This window comes from Sphaerodactylus townsendi, linkage group LG01 (genome assembly GCF_021028975.2).
Source record: "Sphaerodactylus townsendi isolate TG3544 linkage group LG01, MPM_Stown_v2.3, whole genome shotgun sequence".
In the NCBI taxonomy this organism is placed as follows: domain Eukaryota; kingdom Metazoa; phylum Chordata; class Lepidosauria; order Squamata; family Sphaerodactylidae; genus Sphaerodactylus; species Sphaerodactylus townsendi.
The window spans coordinates 189,269,637-189,290,447 of NC_059425.1; the positions used below are offsets into that span (position 1 = coordinate 189,269,637).

Below are 20,811 nucleotides of genomic sequence, written 5' to 3' on the forward strand. Positions count from 1 at the left end.
TTCGATCTCGATGCAAGTTGGTTTCAAGAAGTCGGCTCGAGGTTGGCTCAGCCTTCCATCCTGCCGAGGTGGGTAAAATGAGGAACCAGCTTGCTGGGGAGGGGGGGGGGGCAAAGTGTAGATGACTGGGGAGGGCAATGACAAACCACTCCATAAATACAGTTTGCCTAATAAACATTTTGATGTGGCATCACCCCATAGGTCAGTAACGACCTGATGCTTGCAGGGGGGGACTACCTTTACCTTTTCCTCAAATACAGCCGACTGGTCTGAGGAACTTTGGCTTCACTGTCTTGGCAAGGGGACATTGTTCTCTGCCTCCTTTCGTTCCATCTCTCTCGCGCACGTTCCCACGTTATTTCTCAAAAACGTACAAGCGGGTTTTTTGCAAGGACTGTACAAGGACCAGTGGAAAAGCTCTCCCACCTTTTCGGCTCAGAACGAGGAGAAAGCAGCTGGTGTTGAAGCGTATGGAGTCTGCCTTGGTTCAAACGTCCTACAGTCTCCCTAAGGAGACATCTATCAAGCGTTGCGTGTCAGATTCACACCTTGAAAACAAACAAAACAATGGCTTGCCCAGACACTTCAACGTCTCCATAAAGTGCCAACAATCTCTCAAACGTGTCAGCCGTGCAACTGTTCCAGGGCGATGAAGGCCACACAGACTGCCGCTTCGCAGAAGTGGGAAGCAAACAAGTTGTGATGGAGGGATTGGTTTCTTTGCTCAGCCAACACAAACTGGAATCTACGACACGCCGGGGGATGGCCCTTCTGCTTGCTTTGGAAACCAGGGGGGGAAACTGGACGGGAGTCAACTGGCATAAAGAACAAAACAAACTGGGGAACAATGGGCGCATTATTCCACGCAGGCACAACTGGTGGTCTGACCATGCTTTCTTGAGTTTTCACTTCGTTGGTGCCCTACTTCCGCCCCGATGGAGACCCAAAGTGGCTTACGGCATTCCGAGCATTTCATCCCCAGAAAAACCATGTGACGCATACTAGGCTGACAGTCTATGACTGACAAACCCAAGGTCACCCAGCAACTGGGTGTCAGGGTCTGTCGCTCCGGTCATCAAGCAAGACTCAAGAAGGTTTCAAGAGCTTTGTTGGAACCGTGTTCAGCCCAAGGCTCAGACAGCCGAAACTAAAGTTTGGCTCTCTGGCCTCGGTATATACCTGGGAGTTACAGAAAGGTATAACCCATTGTCTCCCCACCTTCGCATGCCCATAATATCAGCATGTGAAAGGACGGTGGGACAGACAGTTTGCTCCCTCGGAGAAAAGCAGATAAGAGTGAAAGTTTAAGCTCTATTGACTAGTTACAGCAGTGGCGTAGTAGCTACGAGCAGTGGCTACGAGCAGGTGCACTCTAATCTGAAGGAACCGGGTTTGAGAGTTTGGATTTATATCCCCCCTTTCTCTCCTGCAGAAGACTCAAAGGGGCTGACAATCTCCTTGCCCTTCCCCCCTCACAACAAACACCCTGTGAGGTGGGTGGGGCTGAGAGAGCTCCGAGAAGCTGTGACTAGCTCCAAGGGTCACCCAGCTGGCATGTGGGAGTGTACAGGCTAATCTGAATTCCCCAGATAAGCCTCCACTGCTCAGGCGGCAGAGCTGGGAATCAAACCCGGTTCCTCCAGATTAGATACACGAGCTCTTAACCTCCTATGCCACTGCTGCGTAGGGGGCGTATTTATAATAAATATATAATATATCATACAGTGAGGATCTGAACGTAGGTCTCCCAGATGGCAGACCACCACTCTAATCTAACTGCAGTACCAGGTCAGACATAGAGCCAGTATGAAGATATTTCAAAAATTACAGCTGATCCGAGGGAGAATGCAAATTCCAATTCCATTTCCTACAACTACTGACTCAACTTTAGGTCCGAGAAGAGGACTAGTGAGAAAGAGGAAACATTTCTTGCGGAAGATAAAGAGTTGGAGTAACTTCCCTACGAATGGCAGGAGAGAAGAGGGTGAAGACACTAGAATATACCTGGGCAACCCTTGCCGAAGGGCATTCACTGTAAGAGGCTGAAAGAAATCAAAGGGAGGAGAGGTGGAAAAGACAGCAAGCAAGAAAGGTCATGAAAGACTTCGTAAATTACTAGGCCAAGGAACACCGAAGCTAGAGCCGACCTTTTCACCCGACAGCTCATCTAATTGCTCAGGTAGCATCACCTACACAGGACATAAAATTAATTCTCCGAGACTAGTGTCAGAGGATTTGATTCATACCTTCAGTAAGCATCCAAAGCAGAGCTTCTGGAAATGGCAATGCTACTTACATAGGATTTCACTGGTACGGAAGGGGGCTTTTAAGGTTGCACAATGAACCCGCATGAGAAAGTAATCTAGAAAACGAAAGTTCAAGGAAGCTGCCTTTAAAAAGCATCATTGGGACCCTCGTGCCTTCGGGACCGCATTACCCCATATGTCCCGAGTCAACCTCTGCGCTCAGCAGAGGCCAATCTACTGGAGATCCCTGGCCCCTCAATGATGCGGCTGGCCTCCACTCGGCCAGGGCCTTTACGTTCTGCCCCGCCTGGTGGAATCAGTTGTCCAGGACCTGGGGGACCTCGGAGAGTTCCGCAGGGCCTGCAAGACTGAATTGTTCCACCGGGCCTTTGGAGAGACCAGCCGCTGAGGGTGCCCTGCTTTATCCCCGGCTGTATAGGGTCCCTAACATCATTGGGACCCATTATTCTCTTTGGGGAGGGTTGCATATGGGTTCGTGGGATACTGTTTTAGAACGTAAATTTTTAAACTTTTTATATGTTTTATATATGATATTATATTGTTCACCGCCCTGAGCCCTTCGGGGATAGGGTGGTATATTAAAAAAAATAATAAATAAAATAATAAATAAATAAATATTATCCGGGAGAGAACGCGCTTCCCGATGTTTGACGTTGCCAGTTAGGTTTTCGTGTGTGCGCACATGTCAAAAATGTGCAGATTGTCAGCATTCGGTGTGGTTTGAAAAGCAAAGATATGGAAATATATATTTTGGCATCCACAAAATTGATTGGGGGGGGGGGGCACATTCACATGTGTATGTCAACATTCACATTTAGGCGACTGTGTTTGCAGACAGTCTGTCTGCCGCTATCAGCGCTGATATGTGAAAGGTTACGTCCACGACGAAAATTCAAATATTCGCTATACAGCTCTCTGATAAACAAGGAGCTAAGAGATCCTGCTGCCAGACTGCAAATGAAGTAGGATTTTTTTTCTTAACTACAGTCTCTCTCACAACACCCTGGCTGAGATGTCTTCCATAAATAAAGTGGAATAAAGTAAAGTAAAATGCAGGGATTAATTAAAGCAGCCCAAACTGGAACGGAGGAACAATTAGGATCCACAGCAGAAATAAATTAACGTCAGAGCAGAAATCTAAGTTGTAGCTACGGCTAACTTAGAGTCACAAGAGTGATGATCTAGCAAAAGTATAGTAAGAACGGGGGGGCGGGGGGGGAAGGCAGAGCGGCATCTGACTCAATAATAATGGTCTGGACACACCTCATCCTTATTAACAGAGAAGTCTTTCACTTGGTCTTCCCTGCCACCAAGGAAGTAAGCGAAGAAGAGCACAAGAAGGAAAACGTGAGGTTTTCAGCCCACAAGGCGGTTATAGTAAAGCACAGAGCCGGTTATTCAATGCAATTAGCTGTTCTCAGGGGCAAACTGAGATTGTCACGACGTAGCTCATGCAACTGGAAATTCACAGTCTTCTCCTTAAAGGGACTTAGGCGTTAGAAGCGCTTTAATCAGTTGCCGCTATTGGCATTCTTTCAAACTACAGACACGGATTTGCAAAAACAGGTTGCTTGCCTGTAACAGCTCTTTGATCGGGTTGTCTGGGCAGCCACACTCTGCACCTGCCCAGAGATTCAGAAACTTCTAGAGCCAGTCTTTAGGTACAAAGTGCTCTGCTCGGAAAAGTCCAAGGCTCAAGAAGGTTCTGAATCATGGCTCTGAGGAAGCCATCAGCATGAAGTACAGAGATTGTGAAGAAATAACAAGAATGCTCTGTATGTAGGGGAACTGTAAATCAGCATTAACCAAGGTCCAACCAACACAATCGGTCTTACGCAGTGGTGGGATCCAAAAATTTTAGTAACAGGTTCCCATGGTGGTGGGATTCAAACTGTGGCGTAGCGCCAATGGGGCTGGGCGGGGCATGGGGGGCAGGGGCAGGCATTCTGGGGGGGCATTCCTGGTCGGGCTGTGGCAAGGACGCAGTCAGCTATACTGTCCTGAGCTGAAATAAAATGCTTGAGGTGCAGGCTGCCACGCACGCCGGTACACCTCCTGCTAGACTGCTTCAAGTTCTGCACGCTCCTGAGAGGAGGGCGTAACTAAGGCAAAAATCACATGGCAAAATCACCAATTAGTAACCCCTCTCGGCACACACAAATAATTAGTAACCTACTCTCGGGAACCTGTGAGAACCTGCTGGATCCCACCTCTGGTCTTACGCAGTTGTGTTCGACAAGAGAAAGGGTACAGCCAGTTCTTACAGACGGCCTAACTTTCTACAGTGGTGAGCATAATCTTTGCCTGAAATTTTGTTGTGCAACCCTGCTATGTAGTTTAGAACTTTTAAGCCTTAAGGCGGCATAGTGTAATCCAATCTCATCCAATCTTTAAGAGTTTAAGACTAAGCAGGGTAAGTACTTGGAAGACACCCCCCCCCCACGAAGATTCTGAGAAAAGCAGTGGCAAACCCTCTCTGCATCTCAGTTGCCTTGAAAAACCCTTACTAGAGTTGCCAGAAGACGGCTGTGTCAGATCCACAAATACTATGAAAATGCAGAATCTCCTCATTTACTGGACTAAAAATATTGGCTTAAGGCATAGGTGTCAAACTCGCGGCCCTCCAGATGTTATGGACTACAGTTCCCATCATCCCCTGCCAGCATGATGCTGGCAGGGGATGATGGGAACTGTAGTCCATAACATCTGGAGTGCCAAAGGTTCGCCACCACGGCTCTAGGGTAATATCCTAGTCTAGAGTTTCCTGTGGAATGACAACTGATTTCCAGAGGACCAAGATCTTTTACCCTGGAGAAAATGGCTGGGAACTGTAGGGGATGATGGGAACTGTAGTCCATAACATCTGGAGGGCCACGAGTTTGACACCTGTGGCTTAAGGCATCCAACCACATTTTGAAAACTGAAGGGTATTTTTCTTATGATGGTTTTTTCTCCTCTTCCAAACAGAAACCTACCACTGTGATCTGTTGGAACTTAGTTGCATAGAGCCTAAAATCATCAAGAGCCATGAAGAAAATGTAGGGGATAGAACCAGAAGTCCTTGAACAAATATGGGGAACAGAAAGTATTTTCCGCTGCAACCTTCCCAATATCTGCTCAGGTGCAATGCTACTGGAATCAATGAGACTTCTTGAGAGGCGGAACTGAAGGTAGCAAAACTGTTGTCCTCTTTTGCAATGGAAGATCAAGTAATTCACAACGGAAACATTTTTGCCATGTTTATCAAGTCAATTTGGACTGATTTTCAAACAGACGGATTGCTCACAAGGATGAGGTATTACACTTGGCTTTAAATACTCACCTGTATCACGCATTCTTCAGGCGTAAGATTAATCTGTGCCATGTATTACTAGGGATACTGACAGAAACTTGAGTTGAGGCTAAATATCTATTGAACTACAAAGATCAATCTACGTAAGTATTTATATTTGCATCAGCATAAATATGTTGTTATGCATCAACAAAATTATTTTCATCAGCAATTAATGCTTATGAATATAATTTTGGGATAATAGCATAATTTTGTAATGATATTGATGCAGATGCAAATATAAATATTTCTGTACTTCGATCTTGGTGATTCAATAGATATTTAGCCTCAACGTGGGGGTTTTTTTGGTCACTATTCTTATACATATTCTGTGTTGCCTTTTTTGGTTTTCATTTTGACTGCTATGTATTACTAAGGAGTCAAATACCCTACACACACACTCCTATGTCCATTTAAACCACTGGGAGTTTTGTTACTGGACTTCATGGGAAACAATGAATTACACCATAATCTTCTCTGTGGAAATTTACTTTATTAAACCAACGCAGAACCTGAAATATGAAGACTCAACCCCAAGTCATAACTTGATTCATGCGAGGAACTTGCTTTTGGCTAATTGACTGCCAATTATAATACGCACGCTGACTCAGCAGCAAGAAAAAGTGGTACAAGGCTGGAGTCACGCCTGTGCGTGACTTTGAAAACCAAACTTTTTGGGAAACATGTTTTCACACCGCTACACTTTCTGGCTGCTTTGGTGTCAGATCTACACATGACAGGAATGATCTAATGCCACAAAACACTGAATATGTAATCACTGTGGACTGTTTGAAAGCGCAGTAAACATCGTGTGTGTTCTGAATTTGGGCCAATGTGCACACAGTGGTGGTAGTGCTTTTTCATCTAGTACAGTGGTGGCGAACCTATGGCACGGGAGCCAGAGATGGCACTCGGAGCCCTCTCTGTGGGCACGCGCGCACAGAGTTGATCATGTGGGGCGGAAAATCACCCCCCCCACACACACACACACATATCTAGGCTGGCCTGGGCCACTGAGTACGTGTGCGCACCGCGGTGAGCAGGGAGGACTCGGCTGGCGGGCCTGGTGCCTGTGCTCCGAGTGGCTGCTGCCCGGGTGGGGGGGCACAGAGGAGGCAGAGATGCTAGAGAGGCACAGACTGGTACATGCGGGACTTGTTGGAGGCTAGAGCAGGCTGGCCCCTGCTCGAGTGGGTGGGGCAGAGGAAGAGGGAGCCAACCGGTTTTTTCTAAACTAAAACCTCAGCATTCAGGTTAAATTGTCAGGTTGGCACTTTGGGATAAATAAGTGAGGTTTGGGTTGCAATTTGGGCACTCGGCCTCAAAAAGGTTCGCCATCACTGATCTAGTACCTTAAAATGTTCTTTTGTGCTACGGAGACAAACTCCACCAATATGAAACAGAACCATGGTTTGAGGAAAACATAGCTGGACCTATCCGTATTAACCAGAAACAGAACCATGGTTTGAGGAAAACATAGCTGGACCTATCCGTATTAACCAGAAACAGAACCATGGTTTGAGGAAAACATAGCTGGACCTATCCGTATTAACCAGAAACAGAACCATGGTTTGAGGAAAACATAGCTGGACCTATCCGTATTAACCAGAAACAGAACCATGGTTTGAGGAAAACATAGCTGGACCTATCCATATTAACAGCAGAATTGCAGCAGAGAACAGAAATCTTAATGCCGCATCTTTATAACAATAATAATTTTTACTGAAGGACGTTTCAGAGGGTAGCTGTGTTGGCCTCCAGTAGATTTAGATTTGCATCCAGCAGCATCTTAAATACCAACAACGTTAACAGGGTACAAGCTTTAGGGCAACGAGGATGATTGAGGGACTGGAGCACCTTCCTTATGAGGAGAGGCTGCAGCGTTTGGGACTCTTTAGTTTGGAGAGGAGACGTCTGAGGGGGGATATGATTGAAGTCTACAAAATTATGCATGGGGTAGAAAATGTTGACACAGAGAAATTTTTCTCTCTTTCTCACAATACTAGAACCAGGGGGCATTCATTGAAAATGCTGGGGGGAAGAATTAGGACTAATAAAAGGAAACACTTCTTCACGCAACGTGTGATTGGTGTTTGGAATATGCTGCCACAGGAGGTAGTGATGGCCACTAACCTGGATAGCTTTAAAAGGGGCTTGGACAGATTTATGGAGGAGAAGTCGATTTATGGCTACCAATCTTGATCCTCTTTGATCTGAGATTGCAAATGCCTTAACAGTCTAGGTGCTCGGGAGCAACAGCCACAGAAGGCCATTGCTTTCACATCCTGCATGTGAGCCCCCAAAGGCACCTGGTGGGCCACTGCGAGTAGCAGAGAGCTGGACTAGATGGACTCTGGTCTGATCCAGCTGGCTTGTTCTTATGTTCTTAAGCTTTTTAGCAGATCTGCTTTGGAGGAAGGCACTGTTAACCACAGAGGAAGAATCATTTGTCAAGTGCCCTAACAGAAAAACCTGCTAGCCTACGAACCTCTCACCAATGATCCCCCTCCCCCAATAATTGGGAATCACAAAGTCCCATTAGCCGCCATTTTTTAAAACGCAACCCAAACCCCAGACATCCCCCCACGGGGCATAACAACCCCTTTCTCCTTTCCCACCGCCTCCATCACCAGCATCCATCAGCTATTTAGCACCGATTTGATAACACCTGGGAGGTGCTAATTAGCCCTGTCAAAACTTCAGCGCTGATAGGGAAACCCCTCCCTGTGAAGCAACAAGCCAGAGTTATCTGGCAAGCATTGTTCTCTATCAGTCCTTTCCAGCATCTCAAGTTCCATTGTATTTTAACTGTCCTGAGGGAGACAAAGTTTCCACCAGTGAAAAGGTTAAATTACTTGCCTGTTCGAGGCTGCAATTTTAAGCAACGCTTAACCTAAAAGTAAACCTTTTGGGGTTTCAGTGAGGTTTATGAGTAAATCAATACGCGTAAGATTTACGGAATAAATTAGAGGTCAAACGCTTAGAATTTTGAGTACCTTTTAAAATATCTGCAGCCCATTTCCACATCCACATCAACAGGTTTAGGTAGATTTTTTTTAAATGGAGAGCTGAATGTTATATACTTTAAATGTGTTCCAGTGGAACCTTTAAGACCTGCAAAGACCTGTACAAGCTTCCGTGTGTCTGCACAGCTCTTCCGATACCAAGAATAAAACTTTGTTGGTCTTAAAGGTACCACTGGACTTCAAATGTACATGTTTCGATACAATCTTATTCTTTAAATAAATGCAAGGACCCCGACCCCCCAAATTCAGATAATCTGGATATATGATTAAAAGAGTTTTATGCTGATAAGGGACTCCATCGGAGATCCTTGGCCAGGAATTTGGATAAACATTGAACTAATCGTATCTGGTGGCTTCCACAGCTGTTCACGTGCAGCAAAGTTGATTCTTAAGGTAACTTGAAGATCATCATCTGCGTTACAAGAATATACTTCTCATCTGCCTAATGCTTCTGTTTTCTGCTTACAGCCTTTGTTCCGGGATGATGCATCTGATTTCCGTAGTTAGTGATCAGAAGTGACAAAACTCTTTTGTGGGGAAAAAGGAAGCTAGACTACTGCATTCTTCGAGAGCAACAGGTTGCTAATTCTACTGGTACCTGGGGATCCTGTACAACTATTGGAACTGGATCATTGCAGAGCAACAGCCTTGGTCTATCAACGGCTCAATGATATTGAAATGCAAACAGATTCCTCCTTGTTACCGGTGTTAAATAAACCATTAAAATCTTGGACAGGTATCTCGGCTGCCCCTTACCTGTCCAATATAACATCTACGAAATGCCGCTGGGCCTTTTTCAGGGCCCGTTTTGACACTTTTCCATCAGCCAATCTAATGGGCAGATTTCAAAAAATCCCACGACATAGGAGACTATGTGTTTGTAACTCAGGGGAAGTGGACTCTGTATTACATATTTTATTGCATTGTGAACTCCATAAAGGGGAAAGGGAGGCTTTAATTCATCCATTGTTTATCCAGTACAGAAATTTAACTAGAGTTAATTCCGATTCAGTACTTGTGAGAATTTTGCTGGAAGACCGAGTTTCTCTTATATCTCAGCAGGTAGCTAAATTTTGTATGCTGGCATATAGTAAGAGAAGAATCATGTTGGGACCAAGAGCCAGACCACATGAGGGTGACCGTAAGAATGCTACAAGCTGATGATATTTTTTGTGTGGATTTCTGTATCGTGGATTTATGTACAAATTCGATTTTTCTTTTGTTTATTGTCTCTCCTGTTTCTTGTTCTTCTCTACTCTTTTTTGCTGGCCTAATGGCCGTAATAAAACAAACTGAAACTGGTACCTGGGTGCAAATTTAACCCTGCGCAATCTGAAGGAGAAAATAATTCCCACATTCCCAACATCAGGGATAAAGAACAACAAGGGATAAAGAACAACAGCTCAGGACACTTTGACACACCAGAAAATAACCAGAACCAAATCTCTCAGAAGTGGAGTTCTGCAAAAGGTTGGGGTGGGTGGGTGGGTTTAGCTTTATTAGAGCTGTTATTAAGAAACTCAAACTATATACTTCAAAAATATGCCCACCCTAGATCCCATCTGAGATACAGTACCTGAGCAAAATCTTGGGACAGTCTTAAAAAAAAATACCTCTGCATTTTTACAAGTAAACCTCTGGTCACAAAGCAGCAGAGGGAAGAAAAACCCTAACTTTTTAACAAGTTGCTACTTAAATGTTAAACAGTGCTCTGTGAACCATTTTATATTAAAATTGGATAGTTCTGAACATCACACATACAAGTAGCATTGTTTGACACAGTGCCATTTTGATGATAAATTGCAATCTACAGCTCAAAATAATTCTACCCAAGGATTAACATTTCAGAGGCTGAGCCAGAGATTATGTGCGCGGATCTTGAATTTCATCATCTCCCTTTGGCACAATAGTCTATTCTTCCCTTTTTTTTTCATCTATTCTCTCATGAAGGGTCAGGAAAGCTTAGCTTAGCTGTTTCATTCATTTCATCTCTACATTAACCAGATACCTTGCAGTCTTTAGTTCTTACATGTTATTCCATTACAAATGCTAGAGCGACAATGCGCTGCCCGTCCCCGTCCCCGTCCCCCCCACCCAAGCCGGCACACGAGTTACGTACTAAATCAAAGGGTGCCATCAAGTGGTTGTACAGCACCAAGCAGCAATTGCACAGCTTCGCGTTTGGGAAAGAGGTTTCGTCAGGTCACGGTGATTAAGTTCCACCACAATGGAAGGTTTCCAGGAAATTTCAGGAGGTCCAATTAATCAGCATTCCTTCACACATCCCCTTATCTCGATCCTCCTCAGATTTACTGATGTAGAGCTGTCAATATAGCCTCATATTAGCCCCAGGGTGTTAATTGCATGCACTGACATTAGTACATATGACATCATTGAAACCAACAATGGGCTGCCACACACAAATGACTTTAGATCTGACGCATGTCTTTCTCACCCTTCATCCCAGACTTTACAGCTTTACATGGCTATTTTTTTTTTATTTTACTGTGAATTAGCTTTGCATATTTTAGGCACATACGTTATTATTTATATTTCAAAGACGGGCCAATCCCCGAAGGGCTCTGGGTGGTATACAACAACAACAACAACAGTACAACAATAAATATTAAATACAATTTATTTATTTATTTATTTATTTATTTATTTATTTTATTATCATATTTATATACCGCCCCATCCCTGAGGGCTCTGGGCGGTGAACAATGAATTAATATTACATAAACAATAAATAATTAATATAAATAACATCATTAAAAACATAAAATTACAGCGTTCTACAAAAACCACTCACCGTCCAGTATTAAAACTATCAACACAACCCTCCCAGAGAGGGGCCGGTGAGATCTAGAGTGTCCCACGAGCTCCCCAGGAGTGTTAAAAGGGAGGAGGCAAAAGAGGGCCTCACTGCATCAATGGCTGCTTGCCTCCCCAAAAGCCCGGTGGAACAACTCAGTCTTACGGGCCCTGCGGAACTCTCCAAGATCCCGCAGGGGCCCGGACAGTTGGAGGAAGAGTGTTCCACCAGGCAGGGGCCAGGGCTGTAAAAGCCCTGGCCCGGGTGGAGGCCAGCCGTATCATTGAGGGGCTGGGAACCACCAGTAAATTATAAACTTTAGACATTAAAATCCCTTAAAATCACAAGCAGCAGCATCATAAACCCACATTAATTAATTGATGCCGTCTGATTCTAAGACCGGAAGGTAACCGGCAACGCCAAAGATGGTAGAAAATATAATACAAGGGCAATGCCGGAGATGGTATAAAGGTGTGGTAAAGTAAAGGTAAAGTTTCCCCTTCAGTCGTGTCCGACCCTGGGGCACCACTGCGAGCAGTGATTTCATAGGCAAGCCTCTTTTGTGGTGTAGTTTGCCACTGCTTTCCCCGGCTATTCTTTACTCCCTAGCAATGAGCTAGGTACTCATTTACCGACCAAGAAATGGATGGATGGCTGAGTTGACCATGAGTCAGCTGCCAGGATATCTGACCCACAGGGGGCTCGAACTCCTGACCATGTGAGTGGCAGTGCAAGCACTTAACCACTACGCCAAGTACAGTGTGGTACAGGGGCATATACACACATGTACATATAGTAGACACACATCCTCTTTTTTTGCCATCCAGTCACAGCTGAGTTACAGCAACCCCTCGTGGGCCATCCAGTTCAGAACAGACTCTCTCTCTCTCTCTCTCTCTCTCTCTCTCTCACTCACTCACTCACTCACTCACTCACATACACACATACACACACACACACGTTTAGATGCACATATAATCACCATAAGCAAGCTTTGTTGGTCCATCAACACATAAAGTTAGTGAGTATCAGGTGGAACTTTCCAAACCAGTGAAATGATTAAGACCAACTCTCCTTTGATTGCAGCCTGGTTATTTAGGTAAGGATTAGAGGTCAGCTTTTTGTTGCAATGACAACTGGAAAAAGAAGAAGAGTTGGTTTTTATATCCCACCATTTAAGGAGTCTTGGTGTGACTTACAATTGCCTTTCCTTCTCCTCCCCACAACAGACACTCTATGAGGCAGGTGGGGCTGAGAGCGTTTTGAGAGAACTGTGACTGTCCCAGGGTCACCCAGCAGGCTTCATGTGCAGGAGTGGGGAATCAAACCTAGTTCTCCAGATTAGAGTCCACCGCTCTTAACTATGATGCCATGCTAGCTCGAGATGATCCACATTATTTACATTCTACAATTCTTTTGCTGCAGCTTTTTAAAAATGACAAGAAACTTTGAAGAGTTTAGGACTAAATGTTGTGGTTGCAATAACGAGAAAGTGCGGTCATTAAAATATAAAACTCTGAAGGCCAAAAAATAAGTTTGACTCCTAGGTTTTTGGGGTGTGTGAGTGTACCCTCTGCTGGCCATCCCTCTAGGGCAGTGATGGCGAACCTATGGCACGGGTGCCAGAGGTGGCACTTGGAGCCCTCTCTGTGGGCACGAGCCCACAGAGTTTGTCATGTGGAGGGTGGAAAATCACCCCCCACACACACACACACATCTAGGCTGGCTTGGGCCACTGAGCACAATGTGCGCACACTGCGGTGAGCAGGGAGGACTCAGTTGGTGGGCCTGGTGCCTGTGCTCCGGGTGGCTGCTGCCGGGGGGGGGGGGGCACGCAGAGGAGGCAAAGATGCTAGAGAGGCACAGAGCGGTGTGTGTGGGACTTGCTGGAGGCTTGAGCAGGCTGGCCCCTGCTTGAGCGGGTGGGGCAGAGGAAGAGGGAGCCAACCAGTTTCTTCTAAAATAAAACCTCAGCATTCAGGTTAAATTGCTGGGTTGGCACTTTGCAATAAATAAATGGAGTTTGGGTTGTAATTTGGGCACTCGGTCTCAAAAAGGTTCGCCATCACTGCTCTAGGGTAGGCCACTTTGGCCTCATAGGAGCTCAGCTACCTTTTTGGGATAAGCAAGACACGACTCTGGCTTCTTTCATAAGATCTTTATTTTCATCAGGTAGTTAACAGCACTCCTGTAAGCTTGAGCCCCTGTATCACACCAATCAACCTTCCTCTTTCCCTGACTTCTTTTTACCCCTCTCACGAGGTTCCCTCCCCCCGGAGCTCCCGGCTCTAGCCGCCTAGTGCAGTGGTTCTCAACCTTCCTAATGCCGCGACCCTTTAATACAGTTCCTCATGTTGTGGTGACCCCCAACCCTAACATTTATCCATTTTACAGATGGAGAACACTGATGCAGAGAGTCTTAGGCATCCCCTGTGAAAGGGTTGTTCGACCCCCCCCCCCAAGGGGTCCCGACCCGCAGGTTGAGAACCACTGTCCTAGTGGCTGGCAAGCTGTTTGTTGTGCTTTGCCAGCCTAGGACTGGCTCTTCAGCTTTCCTGGCCCTCCTCTTTGACTGCAGCCTGGTTGGGGCTGCCCAATTCTCTAAACCTGCAGTGTGCTGCTGATTGCAACTTGGCTAGGGCTGTGCTATCTCCAACCCTTTCCCTGGAACTGCTGAAGCTTGCTCTTGCTGCCCAGGTCCTCCTGCATTTCCATGCAGTTTATCCAAGTTTCTGCCTTTCTGAAGGTCCCTGCTTCTGCTAGTAAGTCCAAGCGTGGGGCTTCCAGTTGTAGGGTTCTCTAGGGTCCCTGGGCAGTGTCTGTGACAAAGAGAGGCGGGAACTAGCAGCCTGGTGCTGGGAGGCAGCCTTGTCCCTGGACAGAGTGGTTCCTAAAACTGAAGCAAATTTGAAAAGTCCCATCTAAATTAGTTTGGAGGGGGGAAAAAAACAATTTGAGCCCAAAACTGCATTACAAAATCTAGCATTTGCAAAGAGATCTTCCAGTCTAGCAATTTTCTCTCCTGTCATCAACCACCTTCCTAGCACAATCTTGCAAAGTTAGAGGGAGGAATCATAACCACATTTTTTATATCCAGGGCGCATTCAGCAGAAATAGTATCTGTTTTCTACTATGGTTCAGCCTGATGGACACAATAGCCAGGGTTTTCCCTCTGACTTCAATCTCAGATTAGGAAGACTTATTTTTGGTAAACTTGCAGTGTGTATAGTTACTTCATAGTACTGTGGTGGTGAACCTTTGGCATTCCAGATGTTATGGACTACAATTCCCATCAGCCCCTGCCAGCATGACCAATTGGCTATACTGGCAGGGGCTGATGGGAGTTGTAGTCCATAACATCTGGAGTGCCAAAGGTTCGCCACCACGGTCATAGTAAGTCCCGCTGAGTCCACTGTGGCCTACGCACCAAGAAATTGAATCAGATTAAGAATGTAACCTTCTTATAGGTAATACTGGAAAGCTAACAAAGGACAGGCAAACAGCCTATATTTTGACATTGGTGATGGTGATGGTGATGGTGATGGTGATGGTGATGGTGATGGTGATGGTGATGGTGATGGTGATGGTGATGGTGATGATGGTGGTGGTGGTGGTGGCGGTGGTAGTAGTAGTAGTTTGGATTTATACTCTGTCTTTCTCTCCTGTGAGAAGACTCAAGGCGGCTTACAAATGCTTTCCCTTCCTCTCTCCACAACAGACACCTTGCAAACTAGATGGGGCAGAGAGAGTTCTGAGAGAACTGTGACCAGCCAAAGATTACCCAGTAGGAATGTAGGAGTGGGGAAACAAACCTGATTCACCAGATAAGAGTCCGCTGCTCATGTGGAAGAGTGGGGAATCAAACCCGGTTCTCCAGATTATTAGAGACCACCTGCTCTTAACCACTATACCACACTGGTCCTCAAAATTAGCCCAAAGTTTGTTGGTAACGAATTCATGCCTGGTTTATTGAGGGGTGTATCTTGTCCTCCTTGTTCAACCTCTCCCCTTAAAAAAGAAGAGCCACAGGATCCCACAGTGTTACACATTACAAGATGGATATTTCGGGAAGGAACTCACAGCAAGCCAAAGATGTGCCAATCACTTTTGAGAAGATTGACCCTTTAACTCCGAATTTGTCCTCTGGTGCAGCTCAGGATACCTCAAATGACTGCATTTTGGGGGTCAGGGTATCTTCAGGATTTCCTCACCTGGCTGACCCAGGCTAGCTTGGTCTCATCAGACCTCAGCAGCTAAGCAGGGCCAGCCTTGGTTAGACCACCAAGGAAGTCAAAGGTCACTACCCAGAGACAGGAAATGGCAAAGCATCTCTGAACATCTCATGCGTCGAAAACACTACAGTAGGGGTGTCCAGCTCTGGCACCCCAGATGTTCATGGACTATGATTCCCATTAGCCCCTGCCAGCATGGTCACGATTGGCCTGCCTGGCAGGGAGCTGTAGGATAGCGAATTGTAGTCCATGAATTTATCTGGGGTGCCAGAAGTTGGACAATCTCAAGCGCTACATGGATTCTTGGGCATAAAAGCAAATCCCTGCAACTTGACAGCACATTCCACCATCCCTGCCTTAGGGAATGCCTCTCAAGGTCATCAGACCACCATGAGGAGTTCTTCCTACAGGGCTGTCCATTCTGTGTAATCCATGGCCACACGTTCAGAAGTGCTGTATTCACTCCCCCAGTATATCCGCTTGAATAACAGCTAAATAATTCTCCTTATCCTTTGATACTTCAGTTTTATTCTATTTGTCGGTATTTTCAAAGATTCCCTGCCCTCGGGTCATCTCCACTCGGCATTATAGGATCTTCCTTAAATCCTCTTACGCTTGCACAGCTCAGTCCTGTTCCACTGCGAAACAAAACAAGCAGGCAAAAATTATAGAGGTGTAGCAATAAACTTTGTTCTAGCAGGGAACCAGGGGCGTAATGCCCATTGGGCATGGTGGGCAGATGCCCAGGGCACCACCTTGTGGGCGGCATCAAAATGCAGGGTTTGTTTTTGGGTATTTTTAGCGGTTTTCCATTTTTGGCCTGCAGGGGGCGCAGTTTTTAGGCTAGCGGTACCAAAATTTCAGTGTATCATCAGGAGACTGTCCTTATGTTACCCTCCAAGTTATGGACACTCAAAGGGGGTTCCCCCATCCCCCATTGTTTCCAATGGGAGCTAATAGGAGATGGGGGCTACAGTTTTGGGGGTCTATAACTTTGGCCCCCCTGAACCAAACTGCACCAAACCCGGGGGGTATCATTAGGGCAGTCTCCTGATGATAAAGGACCCTGGAAAGTTTTGAAGACTTAGCTCTTCAGAATGTAATGCTGACCTACAACCCCATTGACAGAAATGCAGGAAACTCCCAATCCAGAACAACAAAGACTTGGGCAAATTTTAACTGGATGTTCCTGCAGGAGGAGGTGCATTCAATAGACGACCAGCACCAAAATTTTGAATTTAGTGTTATGCATATTATCTATGTATGTACTATGTACTATCATTTTATAAGCTGCTCTGAGTCCGGCTTTGCTGGGAAGGGCAAAGTATAAGTGAAATTTATTATTATAATATCATCATGCTGAGGTACCACTATGCTTGCTAAAGAGGCTGTGTGCTAACGCATTCCCAGTCAAGTCAAGACAGTGGATCTCCCCAGCCCGGGGGTCTGCAACCTGTGGCTCTCCAGATGTTCATGGATTACAATTCCCATTGGCCAGGGGGTGATGGCAGGGGCTGATGGGATTTGTAGTCCGTGAACATCTGGAGAGCTGCAGGTTGCAGACCCCTGCCCCAGCCATACAATACTGACTCCCCCTTCTCTCAGAATCATACAATCATAGAGTTGGAAGAGACCCCAAGAGCCATCAAGTCCAACCCCCTGCAATGCAGGAATGTATATGCAAATGCACATATTCCTCTTTTTCCATAACCACAACAGAAGATAGGATTTCAGTCTAATATCCTGTATCAAAGCAGGTAGCGATGTCATTTTTATGTCTACTGCGCCTGCAGCATACAACTAGAAACATGTTAATGGCCAAGGAGCACTCAAGAAGAAGAAGAAGAAGAAGAAGAAGAAGAAGAAGAAGAAGAAGAAGAAGAAGAAGAAGAAGAAGAAGAAGAAGAAGAAGAAGAAGAAGAAGAAGAAGAAGAAGAAGAAGAAGAAGAAGAAGAAGAAGAAGAAGAAGAAGAGTGAGGAGAAGAAGAAGAGGAGTGAGGAGAAGAAGAAGAGGAGGAGGAGGAGGAGGAGGAGGAGGAGGAGGAGGAGTTTGGATTTATATCCCCCCTTTCTCTCTTGTAGGAGACTCAAAGGGGCTTACAATCTCCTTGCCCTTCCCCCCTCACAACAAACACCCTGTGAGGTAGGTGGGGCTGAGAGAGCTCCGAAGAACTGTGACTCGCCCAAGGTCACCCAGCTGCAATGCGTTGCACAAGCTAATCTGTGGATAAACCTCCACAGCTCAAGTGGCAGAGCAGGGAATCAAACCCAGTAGGGGAAGGGCAAGGAGATTGTCAGCCCCTTTGAGTCTCCTTACAGGAGAGAAAGGGGGGATATAAATCCAAACTCTTCTTCTTATTCGTATTATTTAGATAATGGGATTGGCTTTTCCAAGGCCACATTCTAAACAGGACAGATTAATTGCCAAGGATGCTGAGGTGGGGGTCACCATCATCTAGAACAGTGGTAGCGAAATCCTTTGAATTTCACTCAGAGGGACTTGGTTTCCTGATATTTCCCTATCAGCCCCCGCCAGCATAGCCAATTGGCCATGCTATGGGCCGATGGGAATAGAATTGTAGTCCATAACATCTGGAGTGCCTAAAGGTTTGCCACCATCGATCCTAAATTTATAGGTGTATCAAGCTTACATGACCCTCCAGATGTTATGGATCACAGTTCCCTACGATATCCCCTGCCAGCATGATGCTGGCAGGGGATTAATAGTGGGAACCAGTCCAAGCAACATATGGAGGGTCATGAAGCTATTCTGACACCTGTGATCTAGAAGATTCAACTCTATTCGACACCCAATTGGTTAATCACTGGTCAAATGGTCTAGATGAACCAATTCTAGAAAAACCCTGACATCATTTTAGATAGAGAGATTTTCTCGTGGTTGTTCTTCTGCCTTAGGCAGAATAGCATTGCACTGTATTGTTTTTATACTTGGGATTGTCTACAGCTGAAAGAACTGATCTTATTTTTTCCCCTTTCCTTTTCATAAAATTTTAAAATCTTAGCTGTTTTGAGAGTATCTGGATAAAGAACCCAGGTTTCAGTAGGTTACTGGTAAGGCACCTGGCTTTGGGTAACCTTTTCACAACTTGTAACTAATTCTTCTTTCAGGATATTAGCCGAGAGCAAATAGTCACTGGGGTCTGAATCAAATTGCAACTTCTTTCATGGGATGGGTAAGTATTATCTCAACCCATTACTTTCCCCCAAAGCTGAAATACTAGATCAGATCAGAACTGGGTCTTCCAGAGCCAAGTCTGACCCTCTAATCACTACATTATATAGAATCCCTATCCTGCCACGGACGCTTGAAAAATGACTTTGGCCCAGTCGCACACTCACAGTTTAACCTACCTCACTGGGTTGTTGTGAGGATAAAATGGAGAAGAGAACACATTAAGAATCCTTGGGTCCCCTTTGGGGAAAAATCTGGGATATAGACAAAGTAAGTAAATAGAAAAATAAACAAACATTGGTCATAAGATATGCTGCAGTAGATTCCCCTGGTTGAATGAAGAACATAAGAACAAGCCAGCTGGATCAGACCAAAGTCCATCTAGTCCAGCACTCTGCTACTCGCAGTGGCCCACCAGGTGCCTTTGGGAGCTCACCTGCAGGATATGAGAAAGCAATGGCCTTCATGCGGTTGTTGCTCCCGAGCACTGGTCTGCTAAGGCATTTGCAATCTCAGTTCCAAGGAGGGATCAAGATTAAAATTATAAATGCGACTTTCTCTCCATAAATCTATCCAAGCCCCTTTTAAAGCTAAATAAGAAGATGAGGAGTTTGGATTTATACCTTGCTTTTAAGGAGTCTCAAGGTGGCTTACAAACTCCTTCCCTCCCTCTCCCCTCAGCAGACACCTTGCGAGGTAGGTGGGAGCCAGAGAGCCTCTACAGAGAACTGTGGCCAGTCTAGGAAGTCACCCAGCCAGGCTTCACAAAATGTGGGAGGGAGCCGGAGGAAACAAACCTGATTCATCAGATTAGAGTCCGCTGCTCTTAAACACTACACCAGGCTGAAAAGCAACACAACACATCCCACGGAGACTCAACAACAACTATTCTTCCCGTTTGAGTTTGAGTCCTTTTTGCAATTATTTGACGCTTCTTTATATGATACATTGCACCATGCAAGATTGGACTGGGCATGTTTTTTAAAATCACTGAATATGTAAAGAATTTTCTTCATTCTTCAGGGGAGGGAGGTGTAAAACTGAGTCAAAGCGTAGGCGTTTCCAATTTTTCTACACTTAAGCTAACACGAATTCACTATCACTGGCTTAGAGGCATCCCACGGACAAACATCTGTCTCTATTGCTGCTGTTGAAGATAAATTCTCTCACAGCCCAATTCCACTGCTAAATTACTCCTCAAAGTTCCAAAAAAAACCAAACAAACCCAGTTCCTAATGTCTAGTTTCATTAGTGTCACACTCGTTGGCCCTTCAGATAGTTATAGACTACAGTTCTATCATCCCTGCCAGCACAGCAGGCAGATGATAGAACTGCTGAGTCCATACCATCTGGAGAGGGCCTTCTAAGTTTTACACCCAATAATCTAGCCAGCATCTCTCCACCCATAATTTATGCTCATTATAAAAGGTATATATATTATGTTATAAAAGAAATTGTAGTTTGTTTCTCTTTGTGTTTCCAATTATAACAAGAGCTTTATAGTAAGTGGAAATTTTTGTGCTGAATCCAACCCACCATACCAGTTCAGACATTTTTGAATACTGTAATTATTGTCCAGTTTTTAGCCTTGAGATCTTTGGTTGAAAGGTAACACAGAAATCCTGGCATGTATCCAGTCATCCACAGGCTAGGGCCCCTTTCCGCACAAATCTCCCACAAATTAGTCACAAAGATGCATACTTAACTTGAAGTTTTTAATGCTCTATTTGAAGCTGCATGATATTGAATTGACCACTAGAGGGAGCAAAACACGTGTGGAATTTAAATCCCACCCCAAAGAGACAGGAAGTTAGACACAAGGATCATGAGAATGCAGAGAAAAGGGAAAAAACAATCTAGTCCTTTAAAAAAACAACCATGAAACTGCCTCAAAATCTAACACTAAAGTTCTTAAATACACAAAATAAAACCGACAGAGTTGTAAAT

The 20,811-nt window shown here is 45.2% G+C and overlaps 1 protein-coding gene across 6 annotated transcripts in view; it reads right to left on the bottom strand.

Moving 5' to 3' along the window:
- The window catches only part of EHBP1 (EH domain binding protein 1), a 453,701-nt gene that overhangs the window by 324,531 nt on the left and 108,359 nt on the right, over positions 1–20,811 (bottom strand). The window lies entirely within an intron of this gene.